The following is a 24,912-nucleotide window of genomic DNA, read 5'->3' on the forward strand; positions in this document are numbered from 1 at the left end:
GATGGGATTTGTAGTTCCCAGTGTCTTCACAGCTTTGATTGGAGTGGGGGTGGGGTCCACAAAGCCTGTATGGAATTAGCTCAGGACATCCTTTCCCCCCAGCAATTCCCCCCTTTCACTTTTTGCCACCATTTCCATGGTGATGAAGATCAGTTATATGGATGCTGGGATACAGTCTCAGATGAAAATTTTTCAGGGTTTCAGTGTGAAAGAAAACCAGTCTTTCCAGGTATAGTCCATTGTGGAAAGCAAAAGTCCTCCATTCCTAGAAAAAGAGTTCATCAGTGCAAGCCAAAACAAAAAACAAAAACAAAAAAAAAAAAATCTGGAGGCATTAGTCAAAACAAGATAGCAAACATGTCAAAATCACAAGAAAAAAGCTTAAAATTGGTTCAAATTATGTAAAAACCATGTTCTCTCAACCTTGAGCCCAAATTCTTTTGACGGCACAGCAAAAGTTTGCAAACTAAATCTACTTGTAAGCCATATTACCTATTTTTGCATAAAATCATAGGGCAGAATAACTAAACAGCAATTTTAGCTGGCTTTTGGAATACTCCATTTAGAATCAGAGTGAACTCTTGACATTTGGTCCATGTAGGCTTCAGGAACAAAGTTGGTCTCTTCAGACTCCACCTGGGCTTTCCTCTTCTTGAGGGTACCAGGACTTCTTCATTTGCCAGGTTGTCCAGTCCTGCCAATGGAGGCAAGCTTCCTCACCTTCTTTGGAGGTCTCTGGAACCCTACGAACAAAGCAACAGGTTCTCCTCTTCTTGGTTCAGCTCTGCTTCAACTTCCTGGAAGAACTCCACTCAAAGCCACACAATGAAACTCATGTCCAATTTTTTTTAGTTTAAGCAGACAAAATCCCTACAGAAGTTATGCAAACACAGTCTCTGAGATAAGTAGTAAAAAAAATTACTACCACTATTTTTATGCTGTGTTGGTATCAAGGGGAGAGAAAATGTGAACACAAGTTAGCTCTGCTGAAAAAAGAAAAAATTCAGCATCGCTGCACATCCTGGTCAGTCAAAACAAAATTTTTGTGGATTCAGAACAAAAGGAAAAAAAAAATTTGCCGATATTATGTCAAAACTTAGTAAAAATCAGGTGTATCTCCAGATCAATTCAGTCCTTTGTAGGAAATTTTTACTCTCAACAATTCCATCACTAGGAATCTGTTGAGGCCTTTTACCCCTATTTTCTCCAGAAACAATTTCTGTTGATAAACAATTGAAGTGTACAATATTACAAGGCGACAATCACCATTGACAATTTACATACATAATCAGGTCAAGGTGTTACCCGCTTTCCCAAGTGACAATGCTTCCCTTCTAGTTTTCTCTACTAGGTAAGCCAAATAGGACAAATTCATCTAATACCTTTCCCAGGAGGAAAGGGAGGAAATGTGGAGTGTCTCAGGAGCTCTACTGAGGTTCCACAAAATTTCCTTGCATCGGCCAATGACAGGCTACCAAATTTGTACTTGGATTTAGATTTCTGGGAAGCTTTGCCATAAATATCAGAAAACAGCAGAAACAACAATATTCAATCTTATGAAGGCACCGGCTTAGTTCAGTTTTATAATGTTGACAATCAAACCATAACCTTTAGCTTTTCCTCATAACTGAAGAATTTTTTTTTTCAATGTCTATAGGAACTATGCATACCAATTTGTCAACCACTAGAGGCCAAGACAAGGACACAAGGAAAGGACATACAGACATACAACATATAGACACAAAGAGCTCTTTAGCAACGATTTTTCACGCATGGGGTATCTTATACAATTGCAGTTTCACTCATAGACCAAAGTAACAAAAACAAGCAGAAAATCAACCTTGAAGTTAAAAAAAAAAGCAAAAAGTTAAAAGGAAATACCAAAATCAAGATTGAAAGCCTTTCTGTGTAAAAAAAAAAAAAAATACTGCCAGCATATGCGTGATTCTAGATGTTATTTCACATCTCTTAAATTTTGAAAGGAAGAAGATTGGTTTGATCATGTTAGTCATCTTAGGGTTTCTTCAGAAAAGTGAATCCGGGCCTCCCCTGGTGGCACAGTGGTTGAGCGCTGGACTGTGGGGCTGCCCGCAGCCTCTGCAGTGCCGGTTCAATCCCCGGCCACTGGCGAGGGTCCCACATGGCATGACAGACCTCTCCTGCCTCACCCCGCTGCTCCCCTCAGCAATGTATTTCGTCATTCTGCCTGTTCTGTTCCCCGCTCTGGCTCTGGTGAATTCTCTCACCCTCCCGCACTTCTGACTGTACGCAGTGCTTGTATAAATAAATAAATAAATCTTAAAAAAAAAATCCAGAAAAGTGAATCTTTGGACATCCTGCAACAATAACTGGAAAAGAAGTCAGTAACATTCAAGTTTTTGTCTTTTTCTTAAATATACATCTCAAGTCCTCAATGAGTTCACAAGACCAGTGGGACTTTGTCTCTGGGTCAGTTCCTTCTGGTGCTTGCTTAACTCTGGAATGATGTACCCAGGGTTTTATGCCTGCAAGTTTCAAAGAAGTATGTATGCTCAGCAAAACGTCATGTGGACCAGTGCATTTTTCTGACAGCTGGTTTTTGGCATGCCCACTCTGCCAAGTCTTGAGTAAGATCTGCTCTCCAGGTCGGAAGGGATACAATGGTTGATCAGGAGGCATAGAGATCCTTGAGGTTGCAAAGTTGTGCCAGAACCTCCTGGCTATGTTTCGCATATTGTATGATCCGGCAATCTTGTGCTATTTCTGGACCGCCTTTCCAAACTGAGGCCTGGAAAGGTCTTCCAAACACAGTTTCAAAGGGGTTTAATTGTAGCCCACTTCTAGGTGCTACTCTTATCTGGAGGAGGGCAAGGGATAGTACTTGGTCCCAACGAAGGTGTGTTTCTTGGCACAGTTTTGCCAAGGTTTTCTTTAAGGTGTGGTTCATTTTTTCCAGAAGACTGTGGTCTCCATGCAGCATGCAATTTCCAGCTGATCTGTAACACATTGCTTACTGCATGAGTAAAGTCAGAGATGAATGTTGGCCCATTATCACTCTGGATGGAGCTGGGCAACCCAAAGCGAGGGATTATCTCCTTCAGCAGCTCTTTTGCCACCTTGGAAGCTTTCTTCGTCTTTGTGGGAGAAGCTTCCACCCATCCGGAGAACGTGTCCACAAAATCCAGTAGGTATTTGAAACTGCCTGTTTTTCTAAGTATTTGTGTAAAGTCCACCTGCCAGTCCTCAAAAGGGTACTTGCCCCGATATTGAACCCGAATGGCTTTAGGGTGGGAGTAAGTCTTGGGGTTATTCCTGGCACATAGTTGACAGACCCAGGTGTGCTATTTTATGTAAATATGGGTCCTTCAAATATGGGCGCACTGTTTCTAATAAGGCATCTCTCCCATAGTGAGATCCTCCATGAAGATGTTTTAGCATCGGATATACCAGGGCCTCAGGGAGGAGTATCATCCCATGGGAGTTTACTCTCCAAGTGGAGCTGGGGTCAAACTCAGTAAATCCCCATGCACAAGCTCTCTCCTCATCCCGCTCAGTGTAGTCAGGAGCATACTGAGTCAGGTCCACAAGAGGGATGAGTGCACTCTGAGGAAAGGGGAAATGAGGGAATGTACAACTCAGGGAGAAAATAGGGAGATCAAGTCTTAAATGCGTCCTACCCGTTCCGCTGACCTGGAAACCCAATGGTACTCTGAGATCTGGCCGCGAGCCAAGAGCCGTGAAGCCAAGAAGGGGGCCCCCAAGACCCATGTGTCTGGTTTTATATCAAACCTGGCTGCTTAACTCCACCCTCAGGTCCCAGCAACCCTCTTTTGGTGGTGATGGAATTTGTCTTTCCCAGTGTCCTGATGGCTTTGGTCTGGAGTGGGGTGGAGTCCACAAAGCCTGTATGGAATTAGCTCAGGACTTCCTTTCCCCCTAACACTTTGATGGGCACATGTTTTAATATTTGGTAATTAAGCATATGGCTTTGACAGGGAATTAGCAATAAAACATAAAGCAACCCTATTCAACACCTTTTGCTGCTTTAGATTTCACCATAACTTACAATTTAATTGTCAGAAATTCTCTTAAGAAAATGTAGATTCCGTGTTTAGCCTTTGGGGATTTGGGCTTCTCTTTTTGGTAATTTATGTGACACTTATTGATATAAGAGTGTTAAGTCATAAAGTGCATGCTTTGAATTGTTTCTGTCAGTAGAGACTTCCGAATTTAACAGATGCAGACAGGTGAAGACCAGGAAGAGGGAATGTAAATCGCATATAGGAAAGTATCCACTGTGGCAGAAAAACAGAAACCAAATGGTGGGGAAGTGTTAAATAAGGTTAAAATTAAGCCCCTACCCCTTGCCCAGCAGGAAGGTTTGGGAGGCTTGAACACAGAGAGAACTGATAAGGCTGCTCTGGGTCCCAATCCGTAAGATGGATCCCTTTGACCAGGAATGTGGAGGCAAGGCCAGGACACATTCTGGGTCAAAGATCAACCCCCCAGGATCAGACTCCCCTGCACTAACCAGCCCAAAACTTACTCCCCAAAGCAAAAATGACAAAACCAGTTATAAAAGGGAGCCCCCAAATCTTTCTTCACTTGCAGATCTTTCCTGTCTCCCCGGCTGCTTCATTAGCAGTGTATTTGAACAAATGTGCCTTTTCTGTTCTCCAGTCTGCCTCTGGTGAAATTTTTCACCCCTGCACCTCTGGCCTGTCAAAGTATCATTAAGAATTTGAAAACCAAGCTCCCACTCCTTACCCAGCAGGCAAGTAGGAGAGGCTGGAATGATAAAGGGAGTGGATGGAACTGCCATGGAAACATGGTCCTTAAGCTGGTGAAGCCCCGGAACTGATGACCCTCTATGCTGATTCGGATCATCAGTCAGGACACACCCAAGACTAGTCACCCTAACCAGTCAATGGTTCTAAAGTATAGAGACTTGGGACCCAAACTCTGAGCAGTACAACCTTCCTGATTCGCCCTCTGCTTCTTTTAGCAGTGTATTTCAATAAATTCACCTGGTCTTTCCCATCTGTCTCTGGTGAACTCTTTCACCCCTGCAACAGGGCCTCCACCTTGATTCTTCCCCACAACATTATATATCAATAATCTTTGTTAGATAGAGTGGTGTGATTTCTTATAAAAGAAGATGGAATTTAACCTCTTCAACTACACCAATCTTCTATTTACCTAAACATCTACTCTTTTTCTCTGAATTCAGCAAATAGAAATGAAACTTTAAAAAAAAAAAAGCAAATAGCAATTACATCTACCAAGTTGCTCAGGATAGGAACTTTGGCAGCATCTTTAATTTCTGTCTTTCCCTCACTTTCTATACCCATCCACATCAGTCCTATTAGCTAACAACCTATGCAATACACCACTCTGACCCACTCCTCTCTCTTTGTCTACTGCAAGTTTCTTGGTTGTTTTCCTGTTGCATTCTTGTTCTCCTACAATCTAGTTTCCCCAATGCAAAGAGATTTTTCTCAAACACAAATTATTCAATTCACTCCACTCGCCAACACCTCTCTCCATTTTCACAATTAGCATGAAGGTCAGGCCATCCCCCTGAATTAGGAAGTTCTGAGTGACTAGTTTCTGCGAATATCTTTGACCTTATCTCACAATTCTTTCTTCTTTGTCCACATGAAACACTGACCTCCTTTTTCTTACTGCAGGGTGATTCAGTCCTTTCTGCCTCTCTGTGCTCCCCTCTGCAATTGTGCTTTCTCCCAAACTTTGCTGTATGCATCCTGGTCTGCAAATAGAGTTCATATTGTCATTTATTGAAGTCTTATAATTTCCATTAAAGAATAATGTTTTCATAGCTTTACAGATACATACATTTTATTAAAAATATCCTTAAGGGTTTCATATTTTGATGTTATCCTGAATGGTATTGAAAATTCAGCTGGTTTGTTTCGATCCTTTTTACAGATCCTATAACCATTTGGTATTTCTCTGTTGGATTATTTTAAAACTTATTTATATTGCTTTTTTTTTTCCCTGTCACTGAAAAGTCATTTTTATCACATTCTCTCTATATTTTAATCACTAGAACACTATCAATTCTACAAAAGTACAGTGTAGTTTCTCAATAATTAGTCATTGTTTCTTTTGAGTGAATATCATATATAGGTAACCTTGGAAAAAATGATTGACCTCTCTTCTCAAAATCTCCTTCCTCAGATACTTATTAATGTATTTGTAAGTGCACATATTGATATATGTAATATACATAGAATTAAAACAATGATACTTATACTTCCTGATATTTATCACTATTAAATCAATTTTGGTAAGTGTTAAAAGCATCGTAAAAAACGAAGTATTCTGAATTTCCTAACATTTTTGTTTAGTATTTAAGCACATTGGTATTGTTATGACCTATTGTGTTTGTAGTTTGTGCCTTCTCAAAGGAAATATTGTGTATATAGTGTTATTATTTAATGTTATTTTTCTACTAAACTAGACTCCATGACACAATTATAGCCCCCAAAAAGAAAGACATGCTGAAAAAGAAATCTGAAATTACCTCTTGAAAATTTTAGAATTTAAACCTTACTAGTTAACTCCAACAGTAGTAACTGTGCCTCCTTTTTTAAAAAAAAAAAAAATTTTTAAGATTTATTTATTTTTTTTTTTTCAAATTATATATTTTTATTTTTTTTTATTTTATTTATTTTTTTTTATTTTTGTATATAGTTTATTTTTTTTTTATTTTTTTTTTTAATATTAAATTTTATTTTTATATTCCCCCATACAATTGCAAACGCCCCATTCTGACCCCAATCCTTCCCCTCCCGCCCCCCACCCCCCAGAAAGTGTCTCTGGTTCATAGTTTTTTGTTGATTTTGATTTTCACTTTCTTATATTCATTTTCCTGGTCCCTTATTTAAGTTTTCTAGATTCCTGCTATGAGTGAGACCATCCGGTATTTTTCTTTTTCTTTTTGGCTTATTTCGCTGAGCATGATCCCTTCCAGCGCTATCCATGTTGCTGCAAATTGCATGTGTTTATCTTTTTTGAATGCTGAGTAATATTCCATGGTATATATGTACCACATCTTCTTGATCCAGTCATCTATTTTGGGCATTTGGGCTGTTTCCAAAGCTTAGCTATTGTAAACAGTGCTGCTATAAACATAGGAGTGCAGGTGCTCTTTGGAATTGATGTTTCTGTGTCCTTTGGGTAAATACCTAGGAGTGGAATTGCTGGATCATATGGAAGCTCTATGTTTAGTAGGTCCAGAAATCTCCACACAGCTCTCCATAGTGGTTGGACCAGTTTGCACTCCCACCAACAGTGCACAAGAGTTCCTTTTTCTCCACATCCTCGCCAACATTTGTTGTTGCTAGTTTTTTTAATATGTGCCATTCTCACTGGTGTGAGATGGTATCTCATGGTAGTTTTGATTTGCATTTCCCTGATGACAAGTGATGTTGAACATTTTTTCATATGTCTGTTGGCCATTTGCATTTCCTCTTCAGAGAAGTTTCTTTTTAGCTCTTCTGCCCATTTTTTGACTGGATTATTTTCTTTGTTGTTGCTGAGTCTCATCAGCTCTTTGCAGATTTTTGTGATCAGTCCTTTATCATTAGTGTTGGGTGCAAAAATGTTCTCCCAGTTGGTGGGGTTTCTCTTTGTTTTTGTTATTGTCTCTTTTGCTGTGCAGAAGCTCTTTAATTTGATGTAGTCCCAGCTGTTTATCTTTCTCTTCACTATCACTGCTTTGGGTGATGTGTCTGTAAAGATGTCTTTGATGTGCAAATCCCGTAGTGTTTCGCCTATATTTCCTTCTATGTATTTTATGGTTTCAGGTCTTATGTCTAGTTCTTTAATCCATTTTGAGTTGATTTTTGTGTATGGTGTGAGGTAGTGGTCAAGCTTCATTCTTTTGCATGTAGCGACCCAGTTTTCCCAGCACCATTTATTGAACAAACTTTCTTTGCTCCAATGCATAGTCTTTGCTCCTTTGTCAAAGATTAGTTGACCATAAATCTGTGGGTTTATTTCTGGATTTTCTATTCGATTCCATTGGTCTGTATGTCTGTTCTTCTTCCAATACCATGCAGTTTTGATGATTATGGCTTTGTAGTATAGTTTGAAGTCTGGGAGTGTGATGCCTCCATTTCCTTTTTTTTTTTTTTCAGTAGAGCTTTGGCTATTCGGGGTTTTTGGTGATTCCATATGAATTTCATCAATAATTGTTCTATTTCTTTGAAGAATGCCATTGAGATTTTGATTGGAATAGCATTGAATCTGTATATTGCTTTTGGTAGGATGGCCATTTTAATAATGTTTATTCTTCCAATCCATGAGCAGGGGATGTCTTTCCATTTCTTTGTGTCTTCTTCTATTTCTTTTAACAGTGTTTTATAGTTTTCTTTGTATAGGTCCTTTACCTCTTTTGTTAGATTTATTCCCAAATATTTGATTTTTTTTGTTTCGATAATAAAAGGGGTGGTTTTTTTGATTTCTTCTTCTTCAGATTTATTGTTTGTGTATAGGAAGGCTACTGACTTTTGCGCGTTGATTTTGTATCCTGCCACTTTACTGAATTGATTGATGAGTTGAATTAGTTTTTCTGTGGAGATTTTGGGGTTCTCTATGTATATTATCATATCATCTGCAAATAGTGATAGTTTGACTTCTTCTTTTCCTATTTGGATTCCTTGGATGTCTTTCTCTTGTCTTATTGCTCTGGCTAGGACTTCCAGTATTATATTGAAAAGCAGTGGTGAGAGTGGACATCCTTGTCTTGTTCCAGATCTTAATGGAATTGCTTTCAGCTTTTCACCATTGAGAATGATACTGGCTGTTGGCTTGTCATAGATGGCCTTTATGATGTTGAGGTATGTTCCTTGTATCCCAAGAATTTCAAGGGCTTTTATCATGAATGGGTGTTGCACTTTGTCGAAAGCTTTCTCAGCATCTATTGATATTATCATATGGTTTTTATATTTCTTTTTGTTGATGTGTTGGATAACGTTGATTGATTTTCGGATGTTAAACCATCCTTGTGCCCCTGGAATGAATCCAACTTGGTCGTGGTGAATTATCTTATGGATACATTGTTGGATTCTGATAGCTAAAATTTTATTGAGGATTTTTGCATCAGTGTTCATTAGGGAGATTGGCCTATAGTTTTCCTTTTTTGTGTTGTCCTTATTCGGTTTTGGTATTAGTGTAATATTGGCTTCATAGAACGTGTTTGGTATTGTCCCTTCCTTCTCAATTTTTTGGAAGAGTTTGTGAAGGATAGGCACTAATTCGTCTCTGAATGTTTGGTAGAATTCATTTGTAAATCCATCAGGTCCTGGGCTTTTGTTTTTGGGGAGGTTTTTAATTACCATTTCAATTTCGCTGCTTGTAATTGGTCTGTTTAGGTGTTCTATTTCTTCTTTATCTAGCTTTGGGTGATTGTAGAGTTGTAGGAATTTGTCCATCTCCTCTAGATTGTTGAACTTGTTTCCATATAACTGTTCATAGTAGTTACTGATTATTCTTTTGATTTCTGCTGTGTCCGTTGTGATTTCTCCTCTTTCATTTATGATTCTGTGTATTTGTGCTTTCTCCCTTTTTTCCTTTGTGAGCCTGGCTAGGGGTTTGTCTATTTTATTTATTTTTTCAAAGAACCAGCTCTTGGTTTCATTGATCTTTTGGATTGTTTTTTTAGTTTCAATTTCATTTATTTCTGCTTTGGTTTTTATTATTTCTTTTCTTCTACTGGTTCTGGGGTTTTTTTGTTGTTCTTTTTCTAGATCTTTGAGCTTCGAGATTAGGTTGTTTCTTTGAGTTCTTTGTTTCTTGATGTGAGCTTCTATTGCTATATATTTTCCTCTTATTACTGCTTTTGCTGCATCCCATACATTTAGGATATTGGTGTCCTCCTTGTCATTCAATTCAAAGAATTTTTTAATTTCTTCTTTGATCTCCTCGTTAGTCCAGTGGTCTTCCAGTAATGTGGCTTTTAATCTCCATGAGGTAGGATAGTTCCTTGCCTTCTTTTTATGATTTATTTCTAGTTTGATGCCTTCGTGGTCAGAAAAGATGGTTGATATGATTTCAATCTTGGTGTATCTGTTGATGTTTGTCTTGTGCCCCAGTATGTGATCGATCCTGGAGAATGATCCGTGTGCGCTTGAGAAAAATGTGTACTCCGTTTTTTTTGGGTTTAGTGTTCTATAGATGTCTGTTAAGCCCAAATGCTCTAGGTCCTTATTTAGAGCTTTAGTTTCTTTACTTATTTTTTGTCTTGTTGATCTATCCATTGTTGATAGTGGTGTGTTGAAGTCTCCCACTACATATGTGTTTTCTCTGATGTCTGTTTTCAGAGAGGACAACAGTTGTCTGATATATTTTGGTGCTCTTTCGTTTGGTGAGTATATGTTAATGAGTGTTATTTCTTCTTGAAGTATTGTCCCCTTAATCATAATGTAGTGACCATTGGGGTCTCTTTTTATTTTTTTGAGTTTGAAGTCTGTTTTATCTGATATAAGTATAGCTGTTCCTGCTTTCTTTTTTGGCCCATTTGCTTGTAGGATTGTTTTCCATCCTTTGACTTTGAGCCTATTTTTATCTTTTGTAGTTAAATGTGTTTCCTGGAGACAGCAAAAGGTTGGGCTTTGTTTCTTAATCCAGGCTGCAACTCTGTGTCTTTTTATTGAAGAGTTTAGTCCATTTACATTTAGAGTTAATATTGATATGTTAGCATCTGTATTTGCCATTATGTTTGTCTTTCCTTTGATTTTATTTATTTATTCTTTTAATAACTTTTTTTTTTTTGGTCTTCTTTCGTTGTTATTCGTCCCTCTGAGGTTCTGGCTTTAGGATTCCTTGTAGTATTTTTTGGAGTGGGGGTTTAGTCGCAATGAAATTCCGGAGTTTCTCTTTGTCTGGGAAGGTCCATATTCTTTCTTCAAAGAGGAAGGAGAGCTTTGCGGGATAGAGTATTCTTGGTTGGCATCTGTTTTCTTGGAGTCTGTTGACTATGTCCCTCCACTCTCTCCTTGCCCGTAGTGTTTCTTCAGAGAAGTCTGATGTCAGCCTGATTGGTTTTCCTTTGAATGTTATCTGTTTCTTCCCTCTTGTCAGCTTCATTATTTTTCCTTGTCCTGGATTCTTGGGAGCTTTACTATTATGTGTCTTGCTGTGTTTTTCCTTTCGTCGTGGAAGTTTGGTGTTCTTCTTGCTTCTTGTATATCAATTTTCAGCTCCTTCTTCTCATTTGGGAAGTTCTCTTCAATTATATCCATGAATATTTTCTCTGTTCCTACATCTCTCTCCTCTCCTTCTGGAATTCCTATAACTCTTATATTTCCTTTCCTCATGGAGTCAGATAGTTCCTGAAGTCTTTCTTCATTCTTTTTCCTTCGTACTTCTCTTTCCTTTTCTGTTTTGGTTCTTTTTATTTCTGTGTCTTCAAGATTACTTATTCGTTCTTCCATTTCATCTATTCTGCTTTCATTGCTTTTCCCAGAGTTCTTTAGTTCCTCCATTAATTCTTTGATCTCCTGCATTTCTCTTACTTCCCTCTTTAGGGACTCAATTTCCTTCTTCTGATCTATCACTTTTTTAATCATGGCAATTTTAAATTCTCTTTCTGGAAGGCTCAGAAGTTCTTCCAAGTTGCTGTCGTTGCAATCTGGGGAGTGGTTTTCTTTTTGTGGTGTGCTTCTTTCCTGAGGAGTTTTTAGGTTGCGTGTGGTTCTTCTACTCCCTACTGTCTGTTTTCTAATTTGTCGTATGCGTTGGGACACTGTGTTGCTCGGACTGACTGACATCTTGGGTGAACTTCTCCGCTCCCCTCTGGCTCTTCCAGGAGCCATCTCTGTCTTCTGGGGGAGCTTTCTGCTGGTTTTAGGCAGTTTTTACTGAAGAAATGTCCCTGTTCTCAAATGGCGAAGCGGGATGCAGTCCCTGCGCCTCCGGTTTCAGGCACACTCTTCTGCGCACCCGGTCTGCCCCGGACGTGGGTGCCTGCTCCCTCTGTGGGCTCAGACTGCTGGTCGGAAGGGGCCTGGCGTGGAATAACTTCCCGGCTGGCCACTGGGTCCTCCAGAAACCTTCTGCCCTTTTCAAGCAGTCTTAAGAAATGTCCTGTTTTATAGGGTGTTAGTGACTTTTTTTTTTCCTGGTCGCTAGGTGGCGCCAGAGATCTCTCCTATTGTCCTTGGGGGGCTGTTTTTCGCCTCCCCCCACCCCGTGGGACAGAGAACAGAGCGGGAATGGTAGGGTACACCTCAACAGCTTTGGGGTGCTGTGTCTGCCTTGTGCCCCACCGTCGTGGAGAAACCACGCCCCAAATTTTCGTGCCCCGGGTCTCAGTTCAAAGCCCTCAGTTCCAGGACGCGGGCTGTAGCCCAGTTCAGTGGCGCGGGAAGGGCGCCTTTTGCACCGCTCCCGTGCCTGGGCGCCTGGTTCCTGCTCACTCAGGGAGGTACTGTCACCTCAGTGAGGACCTCCGCGCGTCTCCCCGCAAGCCTAGGTCGTCTCCCCGCAAGCCTAGGTCACAGGCGCAGGGACCTGGGCAGCCGCGATCCAGGTCTGCACTTGCTTTTCAAGCGCGCCGAGCGAGTCGCTTTCCCGCGCCAGCTTACCGGCAGCCCGGGCTGTGTGCGCATCTCCCGGGGTCTTTGTTCTTCTCTAATGGCGCCCGGAGCCGTTCGCTCGCCGCCGCGGCGAATCCTGCAGGGTTCGCCTCAGCTCCCGTTCACGGGGTGTGGTGGCTGCAATAGTTCCTTTCCACTCACGGTCCCGCTTGCTGCGTCGTTTGTTCTTGTGGGCCGTTTTGGTTTGTTGTTTCCTCCTCTCTGCCGGTCGGAGAGTGCTGCCTCTGTGGGCGGGGGAGGGGAGCAGGGTTCTGCGCTTCCCTCCCTTCTAGTCCTCTTTTATGGCCAGTTTCTTCTTCAGGCAGTTCGCTGGCATCACCCGTTTATCTTCCGTGTCCCAGTTCTCACTGGGACCTGCCGCTTTTCCTCCCTATTCACTTTTTTTAATCAAGATTTATTTTATTTATACAAAAACTGTGGTAAAAGCCAAATTCGCGGGAGGGTGAGAGGATTCCCCAGAGACAGCCTGGAACAGAACAGGCAGACTGACTGAAATCCACTGCTGAGGGGAGCAGCGGGCGGGGCAGGAGGGGTCTGCGCGCCACGTGGACCCTCGCGGGCGCAGCAGAGGCTGTGGACAGCTCCCCAGCGCGCGCCCAACCGCCTGCGCCCCCTGTTTGCTGTTCTCCCCACAGTGTGAGCGCGACAGTAAAGCATCTGCACAAGGCGGGGCCAGGATGGGGACGCCTGGAAAAGCCAAAACCCAGGACGGGATTGCTCAGGGCAAATGAAAGGGCCTCTCGGGCATTCCAAGGGTTGTCGTTAAGTGGCAGCTTCTTCCTTAAAGCTGAGAAACCGCTGGGGGTTCCCTCTGCCAATGGCTGTGGCCTCTGGCTCTGACGCCACAAAGAGCCCTTGTGACGGCACCGGCACCGCCTCCATCAGGCCCGCCCGGACTGCGCCTGTGTCCTCAGGAGCCGGGAAGCTCTGGACAGTGACCTGTGCACTCCGGACGACTAGAAAGACAGTGAGAGCCTGTTTTGGGGTATTTGGTTTTCTTTGGGTTTATTTATTGCTTTACTTATTTAGTTATTTGTTTAGGCTATTTATTTTAGTTATTTTACTTTTCTTTCTTTGTTTTTTACATTATTTTCCTTGATTTTTTTTTTGTATTTGCTTACACTTTTTTCTATTTTTTCTTTTTCCTTTTATTTCCTTGTTTTTTATTTTCCTTTATTGTTTTGTTATTGGCTTTTTTTTCTTTTTTATGTCAGTTTTTAGTTTTTTGATTTTATTTTTTGAATGATTTCCCCCATTTTCCCTTCTGTTCTTGTTTCATTGCTTGTTCTTTCTTCCCCTTTGTCGTTTCTCTGGTTTTTTGTTTGTTTGTTTTTTCCAGTTTTTAGTTTCTAATTGTGGTTTGTTCTGTTGTTTATTCTATTGGTCTTTGTTGTTCTGTTTTATTCTTCAATTTAGTGGTTAGTTTGTAATTGGTTTATTGTTATCATATTTTTACATTTTTGTCTCATTTGTAATTTTTTTGATTGTGTATTTTTATTTATTTGTAGTGTAGTTAGTATTGCTAGTAAGGTTAGTGAAGTTAGTATTGCAGGTTGAGTTAAGTTAGCATTGTTAGTATTTAGTGAGGTTTAGTGAATACTTTTTGAGTACTATTAATACTAGTACATTTGTTAATATCGTAGGAGAGTCATTTGTCAGCGGAGGTAGCACAAGGGCTGTGAGCACAGTCAGGGCTGGTGAGTGTAGTCGGCATAGTCCAAGTGCATAGGCGCTATGTGCAATCGCCTCAGTCCCCAGGGACATAAAGTAAAAAGCTACCAGGCGCTGCGGGCGCTGGGGCAGGGAACCCACACCAAGGTTATGCTGGCGCTGCACGTGCTCACGGGCATGAAGGTGCTCATCAGGGAAGTCCGCAAGTCCGAGCTGCCCGACCTCCGCCTCCTGGCCCGCGAGATGGGGTGCATGAAGGCCCTTTATCACCCGAACATCGTGGAGCTTTTCCAGGTGGTGGACACTGGGCCGAAGCTACACCTCGTCATGGAGTACGTGCAGGGGGAGGACCTGCAGGACTTTCTGAGCTAGCATGGGCACCTGGAGGAGAGCGTGGCCTGCCAGCTCTTTCAGTAGATCCTCGTGGCCCTCAGATACTACCATGCCAAGGGCATTGCACACCGGGATGTGAGGCCCCGAGAAAGTTGTGCTGATCTGAGAAGGAAAAGTCAAGCTGGCAGACTTCTGGCTCAGCGTCCAAGGCTTCCCCCAGGCACTAAGCACATGCTGCTGTCACCCAGAACACAGGGCCCCCGAGGTCTACCTTGGCCAGTGGTACAACGGCCCCAAGGTGGACGTGTGGAGCCTGGGCATATTGTGACCGGCATACTGCCCTTCAGGGTGCCAAGCCTCAGGGCGATCAGGGAGCGCGTCCTGGGCGGGAACGTCCACCTGACCTCCTACCTCACAGTCCAGGGCGGGGACCTGCTGGCCAAAATGCTGGCACAGGACCCCTGGAGGCGCCGCCCCCTGGAGAGCATCCAACAGCATGCCTGGGTAGCAGAAAGAGCGAGGGACTCCTGCCCTTCAGCGAGCCATTGCTCAGACCCCAGGACTCAGCCATAATCAAAGCTATGGAGTGCCTGGGCTACCAGAGGCAGGAAATTCGGGAGGCCATTGACACTAACAAGTACGACGAGGTCATGGCCACCTACCTGATCCTCTGCTCCAGGAAGCAGGAGGGGGAGGAGTACCACAAAGAAGAGGGGGAGGAGCGGCCGAGGCACATCACCTTCCGGGAGCCTGGTGACCCCGATTCCAAGGACTGCCCTCCCACCCCCCACAACCTGAGGTTTTGGGGAATACCCCAAGCCAGTTATCCTGCGAAAGTACCCAGTTGAAAAGAGCGGAAAGGATGCCCCCACCCCACCTCCTGCAGCCTGAGGTTTTGGGGAATACCCCAAGGCCGGGTATCCTGCGAAAGCAGGAAGTCCGAAAGAGGGGAAAGGATGCCACCCCGGGCAACAGGGTCATCTCCGCCAGGCACCTGAGCTGGAGGACGCCCAGGAGCACACCACTGCTGCAGGTCCTAGCGCCCTGCTAGAGGACACCCCAAAGGGCAGACCCTCCGCGCTAGGCCCAGAGCTGGAGGACGCCTGGGGGGACACCAGCACCTCTGTGGTTGGACCACAGCAGGAGGACACCAGGGAGCACAGCAGCACCTCGGTGTCAGTCCTCCAGCTGGAGGACGCTGGGGAGCACAGCAGCACCACTGAGACAGGCCCTCAGCTGGAGAGGGACCAGGAAAGCAGGGCCAACACAATCTGTCCAGCTCCCCAGCCCTCCAGCACCCCCCTAAGACCTCCCCCAAGACGTGGCTGGCCTTTCAGTGCAGTGGCCCCTTCAGCAATCATCAGGGCCAGAGATAGGGTATTAGAAATTATCCTGGAATTTTGTTGCTGCTGTGCAGCATTGGAACTGGAGAGCAACAAAGATTGAAAATAGCGCCATACCCGGCAGAAGACCTCCACCCCCAAAGCACAACCACTCAGTGGCCATGGGGAACAGGAGTACACCAGGGAAGGTTGAGGCTCTGGAGAGGCTCAGGGGCTGGGCCCACTCAGTGGGGCCAGGAGTAGCATGAGACTCACAGGACTGCAGCACAGAAGTCTGGGCAGCACAGATGTCCTTGGAGCACAGATGTCCCTGGAGCAGAGCAGGTGAAGGACCAGGCAGGCAACGAAACTGGTGAAGCACCTGGAGGGGAGCAGAGCGGGTGAGGGGTGGGGTGTGGAGGGGTTGGGGAGAGCTGAGCAGGTACAGGACCAGAAGAGGGGTGTGGGGCTGTGTGGGCAGAGCCTCCAGAGGCCCCAGGGCCAGAGGCGTGGAACCCTGGACCACTCTCCCCCATCTTAGGTTCTGCCCCCTTGGTGGGAGAGACCTGCTGCTCACTCCTGGGCACATGGATGGTGCAGAGGATGCAGGAGCTCTTGCAAAAGCTTAAGTCCAGGTAGTAATACGTGCAGATTGCAAGGAGCAGATAGAGAGGCTCTCTAGCTCCCCTTAAGAAAGACTCTGGGACCAGTATATTAGAATCCAAATGGGACTCTCCAAGGTGGGCAGAGGTTATTTACAGAGCAGCCCTAATCCACCATGACCTGCTCAGCTGGAAAATCCGCACATCTTCCTGCTCCACGAAGCCTAGGCTATGATCAATCTCAGTCCCACAGCGAGCACAACTAGGTGTCCAGTGTCCCCTGGACCGAAGCTGCAACTCGTCGTGGAGTACGTGCAGAAGGGATTTTGCAGCTTGGGATTCTGACACAGTGTCAGTCCAGCTGGAATTTCTCCTTTTAAAAATCCTCTCCAGATGGCCACCCACCCCTCCTCCTCCCTGGATTCAAACCCCGCAGTGTGACCTTAGCCAAATTGGAAACATTAATATCACCTCACAGATGCAGGCTTTGGACAACATTCACTGCCAATTAAATCACTGGATACAGGAATGAAAAGCTACAGTGGCTATCTACCTTTTTTCATCATTGTTTAGACGGTGTTCAATTCCCTTATAAAACTAAGGTTTTGCTAAGTCTGGTAAATGCAAGTGAGGTGAGGTATGTGTGTTTGAAAAAAGAAATGTATGGAAGAGGGATATTCTGAAGGGCCTTAAGATAATGTAAAGCAGGATGGGTAAAATGAAATGGCATTAGAATGAAAGCAAGCAAAAGAAAGTGTTGAAGGTCTGAGAGAGATTTTGGTGAGAAATCGTGTGTACTCAGGTGTCTCCCCCGCCCTCCAACACATTCATGGGCTTGCTCATCTGACCAGCAAAGGCCCCTCTGACTGACACTTCGTCAGCCGAAGCTGGGACCAGGACATCCAAACGTGGACCAGCTCTCCCTTACTGCCATGGATCCTTCCCATAGTAGGCCCAGTGATCATGATTATGCTTTTCTTTGTTTCTACACCCTGTTTGCTCTGCTTTATCCAGAAAAAGCTCTCTGAGATAAGCCTTCACTCTCCCAGACCCGGGAAAGCCATTCCTGTTATTGACAGATGAGCAACAGGGGGTTGCTCTAGGGGTTCTGGGCCAACCTGGGCCAGTCCAGCGAGCAGTTGTTTATTTCTCTAAACAAATGGATCCCACTGTAAGAGGATGGCAGCCCTGCCTGCGTGCACTTGCGGCAGCTGCTCATCTCGCTAGACAGGCCTTGAAACCCACACTGGGCCAACCTGTACATGTTAGTTCTCCACATCGGCTCCAGGACCTGCTCATTCACCAGGCTCTCTCCCCTCCATCACCCTCTTGTCTGTTAGATTTCTACTCTCTTTGTCAAAGATCCTCTCATCTCCCTCTCCCAATCCTCGACTCTCCATCCTGCTAGGCCTCACGGGTGTTCCACTCCCTAACGCAGATAACACCCTCTTCTTACTATGGTGGACACCATTACCAGTCGGACAATGGACCTGCCTTTATCTCAAAGATTACTCCACAGGTCTCCTCCCTGGGCATCACCTGGAAACTACACATTCCCTCCCGACCACAACCCTCTGGTAAGGTAGAACGGGTAAATGGTCTGACCAGAGACCACCTAGCCAAACTCTCCACTGAGCCCGCAAATCCTAGGTGGAGCTGCTCCCACTGGCTTTAATGCACCTCTGAGCCACTCTCTGTGGCTCCTTGTTCCAGAGCCCCCTTGAAAGGATGTATGGCAGACCTGTTAAATTTATTGAAAAGTTGCAAAGATAGTACAGTTCTTATTTATTCCACACCATTTCCACTTTGTTAACATCTTACATGAATTTTTTTTGTATTTTTTTACAGCTAATGAAGCAATATTGACACAATTACCAAACTCTGTGCTTAATTTCATTACTTCTTCCTAATGTACATTTATGTTCGATAATCCAAATTGCCTCATTCAGTTAGAGCCAGTTCTCTTCGATGTGCCTCTTGCTGACTCTTTCTCTGACTTTGCTTGTTTTTATAACATTGACATTGGTGAGGAGTGATATTTTGGAGAGGTGTTGGGTTCACAGTTGGGGTTCTTGGGTCATGTCCGAGAAAACTTTGACCAGATTCCCCCATTCACATACACAGTGAGTTTCCCCACAAGACAGAGACTTTTAGTCTCTGCCAAAGAGAAGTTTTATTATTTCTTTTTTTTTTAAAAAAAGGGAAAGAGTCAGAACTCTGCTACCCTCCTCCACCCACTGAGTAGGCTCTCTCCGACCAACGGAAAGGAGGGAAAAAAAAAAAAAAAACCCAGCAAGAACAAACTACATATCAAGTGGGAAACTGAGTAGAGAGGAACTATTTCAGGCACCACACCCCACAAATGGGAACTGTGGAGAACGGTGAAGAAATCACCACAGAGGTGATCTAGCGGCTCCGGGAGCCATCAGAGGAAGACAAGGATTCCACGGTGACCTACAAATAGTCTAAGGCCAGCCGAGAACCACTGGGAAAAAGCAAAGGTCAGCAAGGACAGGTCTCTGGTGCCACCTCATGACCAGAACAAAATCACCAACTAACTGATTCCCTGTTGGAACGAAATAAATACAGAGGGAGGGAACTGTAAGGGACAGTGCCCAGCAACACAGCATCAACACTCTGGTGGAGTTTTGGTCTACCAGTGCTAATCCCAGTCTGGTGAACAGTTTCCGACACCCCTAAAGGAGCACTCCAAAGAGATGCTCGCCAACACCAGTGGCACATGTCCCAATGAATAGAACTAAATTGAAAGCAAACAACAGGGAGAAGAAAACATAAATAACCAAGCAAGCCTGCAGGGGAAGGACACACCACAAAAAGAAATACAGTCACCAGAGCTCAGCAATGACATGGAAGAACTTCTCGGCCTATCAGATAGAGAATTAATGCTCATCATGATCAAAAAGAAAGAAAACAAAAATGAAAAAATGATTTGAGACAAATAATCACTGAAGAATGAAATTGAGACCTTAAGAAAGGAAAGAAAAGAAACACAGGAGATTAAAAGATTACTAGAGGAGATAAACAACTCTGGGAAAAGCAATGAAAACAGAATTGGTGAAATGGAAAAATGGATCAGTACTATCTCAGGTACAGAAATAAAAAGAGTCAAAAGAAAAGAGATAGAAGAGCAAATAAAGAAGTATGAAGATACTCTTAGACAATTATCAGACTCCATGAAGAGAGGAAACATAAGAGTTATAGGCATTTCAGAAGGTGAGGAGACAAAGGAACAGAGAAATTATTCAAGGAGACAATTGAAGAAAATTTCCCTAGTATGAAAAAGGAGACGAACATAGACATACAAGAAGCGAGAAGAACTACCAATTACCACAATGAAAAGAAAACTACAGCAAGACACCAAATAGTAAAGCTTGCAAGAGTCCAAGACAAGGAAAAAATAAAACAGGCAAGGGGAAGAAAAAGATAACTTTAAAGGGAAAACCAATCAGGTTACCTTCAGAATTCCCCAAAGAAACATTACGGACAAGAAGAGAATAGAGTAACATATTCAGCAAACTTCAACACAGCAAATGCCAACCAAGAATACTTTACCCTGCAAAGCTCTCCTTCCTCTACAAAGAAAAGATATGGGCCTTCTCAGACAAACAGAAACTCCAGAAATTCATTACAATTAAACCACCACTCCAAAAAAATTTACAAGTCCTAAAGCCACAACCAACAGAGGAATGAACAAGAACAGAACAAACCAAGAAATAAAATCACAAAAAAAGACAAACAAAATGGCAAATACAGATGCCAACATATCAATATTAACTCTAAATGTAAATGGATTAAACTCATCAATAAAAAGACAGAGTAGCAGGCTGGATTAAAAAAATTAATCCAACCTTTTGCTGTCTCCAGGAAACACATTTTAACCACAAAAGATAAACATAGACTGAAAGTAAAAGGTTGGAAAACAATCCTACAAGCAAATGGACCAAAAAAGAAGGCAGGAACAGCCATACTTATATCAGTTGAAATTGACTTCAAATTAAAAAAGGTAAAAAGATGCATAGACGGACACTAAATTATGATCAAGGGGATAATACACCAGAAAGATATAACACTCATTGAAATGTACTCACCAAATGAAGGGGCACCAAAATATATTAGACAATAATTATCAGTTCTGAAAACAGACATGAAAGAAAATACATATACAATGGGATACTTCAACACCCCACTCTCACCAATGGACAGATCGATGAGACAAAAACAAAGACTATAACCCTAAATAAAGACATAGAACTCATGGACTTGACAGACACTTATAGGACACTGCACCCAAAGAAATCTGAGTACACAATTTTCTCAAGTGTGCATGGAACATTCTCCAGAATTGATCACATACTGGGCCACAAGACAAACATCTACAGATACACAAAGATCAAAATCATTCCAACTATCTTCTCTGATCATAAAGACATCAAGCTAGAAATAAATCATGAAAAGAAAACAAGGAACATTCCCACTTCATGGAGATTGAAATCCATACTATTGGAAGACCACTGGACTAATGAGGGGATCAAAGAAGAAATTAAAAAAATACTTTGAGTTGAACGACAAGGAGGACATCACTTTTCAGAATGTATGGAATGCAGCAAAAGCAGTAATAAGAGGAAAATATAAAGCAATCCAGCTCACATCAAGAAACAAGAAAGAATTCAAAGAAACAACCTAATCTCACATCTTAAAGAGCTAGAAAAAGAACAACAAAAAAAAAACCCTAAAGCCAGTAGAAGAAAGGAAATAATAAAAATCAAAGCAGAAATAAGCAAATTGGAAATTTAAAAAAAAATATCCAAAAGATCAATGAAACCTAAAGTTGGTTATTTGCAAAAATAAACAAAATAGACAAACCTCTAGCCAGGCTCACAAAGAAAAAATGGGAGAAACACATATAAATATGATTATAAATGAAATAGGAGAAATCTCAACAGACTCAGTAGAAATCAAAAGAGTAATCAGAGATTACAGTGAACACTTACATGCAAACAAATTCAACAACCTAGAAGAGATGGACAAATTCCTTGAATGATATAATCATCCAAAGCTGGACAAAGAAGAAATAGAACAACTAAACAGACCAATTACAAGCAGTGAAATTGAGGCAGTGATCAAAGCACTCCCCCAAAACAAAAACCCAGGCCCAGATGGTTTCACAAATGAATTCCACCAAAAAATAAGCAGTGAATTAGTACCTATCTTACACAAACTCTTTCAAGAAATTGAAAAAGAAGGAATACTACCAAATACGTTCTGCAAAGCCAACATTACAATAATACCAAAACCAAACAAAGATAGCACAAAAAAGAAAATCCTTGCCAACAGAATCCAACAATACATCAAAGAAATAATACCCCACAATCAAGTGGGATTCATCCCAGGGACACAAGGATGGTTCAACATATGAAAATTGGTAAGTGTAATCCAACACATCAAGAAAAAGAAAAAGAAAACCCATATGATCATATCAATAGATGCTGAGAAAGCATTTGACAAAGTCCAACATCCATTTATGATGAAGGCCCTTGAAATTCTCGGGATAGAAGGAACATACCTTAACATGATAAAAGCCATATACAACAAACAAACTGTCAATATTATTCACAATGGCGAAAAGCTGGAGGCCTTTCCTTTAAGATCAGAAACAAGACAAGGATGTCCTCTCTCACCACTGCTCTTCAATATAATACTGGAGGTCCTAGCCAGGGCAATAAGACAAGAGAAAGACATACAAGGAATTCAAATAGGGAAAGAAGAAGTAAAACTATCACTATTTGCAGACAATATGATAACATACATAGAGAATCCTAAAAACTCCACAGAAAAACTACTCAAAATAATCAACCAGTTCAGTAAAGTAGCAGGATACAAAATCAACACAGAAGCATCAGTAGCCTTCCTATAAACAATCAATCTGGAGGAGAAATCAAGAACACCATCCCTTTTATAATTGAAACAAAAAAAAATCAAATACTTGGGAATAAACCTAACAAAAGAGGTGAAAGACCTATACAAAGAAAATTATAAAACACTGTTAAAAGAAATTGAAGAGGACACAAAGAAATGGAAAGACAGTCTCTGCTCATGGATTAGAAGAAATAACATTATTAAAATGGCCATCCTCCCAAAAGCAATATAAAGATTCCATGCTATTCCAACAAAAATCTCAATGACATTCTTCAAAGAAATAGAACAAATACTGATGAAATTTATATGGAACCACAAAAAACCTCAAATAGCCAAAGCCCTACTGATGAAAACAAAGGAGAAAGGAGGTATCGCCCTTCCAAACTTCAAGCTATACTACAAAGCCATAATAATTAAAACAGTTTGGTATTGGAACAAAAACAGACACACAGACCAATGGAACCGAATAGAGAGCCCAGAAATAAAGCCATACTTTAATGAACAACTAATCTTTGACAAAGGAGTAAAGAATATGCAATGGAACACGGACAGTTTGTTCAATAAACGGTGCTGGGAAAACTGGACCTCCACATGTAAAAAAATGAAACTAAAACACTACCTCTCACTCTGCACAAAAATCAACTCAAAATGGATAAAAGAACTGGACATAAGATCTGAAATCATAAAATATATAGAAGAAAATATAGGTAAAACACTGCAAGACATATATCTCAGAAATATCTTTAAAGACATCACTCAAAGCAGTGATAGTGAAGACAAAGATAAACACCTGGGATTACATCAAACTGAAAAGCTTCTGTACAGCCAAAGAGACATTAACCAAAATAGGGAGACACCCCAGTGATTGGGAAAACATCTTTGCACTCCATTCAACTGATAAGGGACTGATCACAAATTTATACAAAGAACTGACCCGGCTCAACAAAAACAAAATAAACAATCCGGTCAAGAAACAGGCTGAAGAACTTAAAAGACATTTCTGCAAAGAGGAAATGCAAATGGCCAACAGGCACATGAAAAAATGTTCAACATCCCTTATAATCAGGGAAATGCAAATCAAAACCACACTGAGATACCACCTTACACCAGTAAGAATGGCACATATCAAAAAACAAGCAACAACATCTGTTGGCGAGGATGTGGTGAAAAAGGAACTCTCCTACACTGCTGGTGGGAGTGCAAACTGGTCCAGCCACTATGGAAAGCTGTCTGGAGCTTCCTCAGTCTACTAAAAATGGAGCTACCATACAACCCGGAAATTCCACTACCAGGGAATCTACCCAAAGGAAACAAAAACATTGATTCAAAAGAACACCTGTACGCCTATGTTTATTGCAGCACTATTTACAATGGGTAAAACCAGAAACAACCCAAATGCCCAAAAACAGATGACTGGATCAAGAAGATGTGGTATATATATAAAATGGAATATTATTCAGCAATCAAAAAAAGATAAACTCATGCCATTTGCAGCAATGTGGATGGAGCTAGAAGGAATTATGCTCAGTGAAATAAGACAGAAGGAAAAAGAAAAATATAGGATGATTTTACTTATAACAGGAATATAGGGGAGCCTAATAAGACATCAGTGTAAAAAAAATAATAGCAATACAAAGGACAACAAAACAAAAACAGACAATTATAAATCAGAGACATACTGCAGGAGAGAAGAAGGAAGAGGCATCAGAGGGAAGGAGGGAGGTGCACAGGGGACTGTGGTGATGGTGCACAGGTGCCTTGGGGAAGGAAATTCTGTGGAGACTCAAACTGAAGGGATGGGGGGAAGCAGATCAACTGGACACTTACCCATCTCCCATGGACCCTTGGCAGCAGACACTTTGCTAGGTGGCAAGGTGGGATGTGGCAACTGAGGGAGCAGTTGGCTCTGAAAGGTCTGGAGGCTGGAGCTGGCCTCAAAACTCAGCCAGCTGCAGGAGAAGCTGGCAGAGCTGAAGGAGATGGTAAGTCCTGTGCCAGCTGGGAAGGGCTCGGAGGCCTCCGGGAGGAAGGTCCTTAGGCCAGGACATAGGTAGCTCCAACTCAGGGCTGGGGGGCACTGGTGACCCTGCAGTCCTGCCAGGTCCGTGACCACCTGTGCCCAGGGTCTGAAATGGAGTTGTGGGTTCCCCGGGACTGCAGGTCACCTGCCCTGCTGGAGGTTGAGCCACTAGGGGAGAGACGAGGAGACGTGGAGACATCCTGGTTCCAGACATGGCTCCGGGGTTGTGCTTCACTGAACAGGGTTGAGCCTCAGCATCCTTCACTTCAGAGAGCACTGGAAAGCAGTTCTGCTGCAGTTGAAGGAAGGGGCCTGGGCAGGTGGCAAAGTCCCACAGTGCCTGCCCCCCCCCATTTGTGGGTGCAGATCTGGGAGTTGCCTCGGTGGTCTCCACTCTGTTACTCCACCACAAGTCTGTTGAG

General features: G+C 42.6%; 1 long non-coding RNA gene across 1 annotated transcript; it reads right to left on the reverse strand.

Moving 5' to 3' along the window:
* Positions 1-1,887: 1,887 nt before the first annotated feature.
* LOC129146306 (uncharacterized) lies at positions 1,888-24,912 on the reverse strand. Its single transcript, XR_008552868.1, has 3 exons — positions 24,298-24,912; positions 16,208-16,313; positions 1,888-5,749 (listed from the first exon to the last, which is right to left on the reverse strand). It is a non-coding gene; the product is annotated as an uncharacterized LOC129146306 (long non-coding RNA).

Source organism: Talpa occidentalis, unplaced genomic scaffold (assembly GCF_014898055.3).
Source record: "Talpa occidentalis isolate TD23 unplaced genomic scaffold, MPIMG_talOcc4v2.1 talOcc4.2, whole genome shotgun sequence".
Classification (NCBI taxonomy): Eukaryota; Metazoa; Chordata; class Mammalia; order Eulipotyphla; family Talpidae; genus Talpa; species Talpa occidentalis.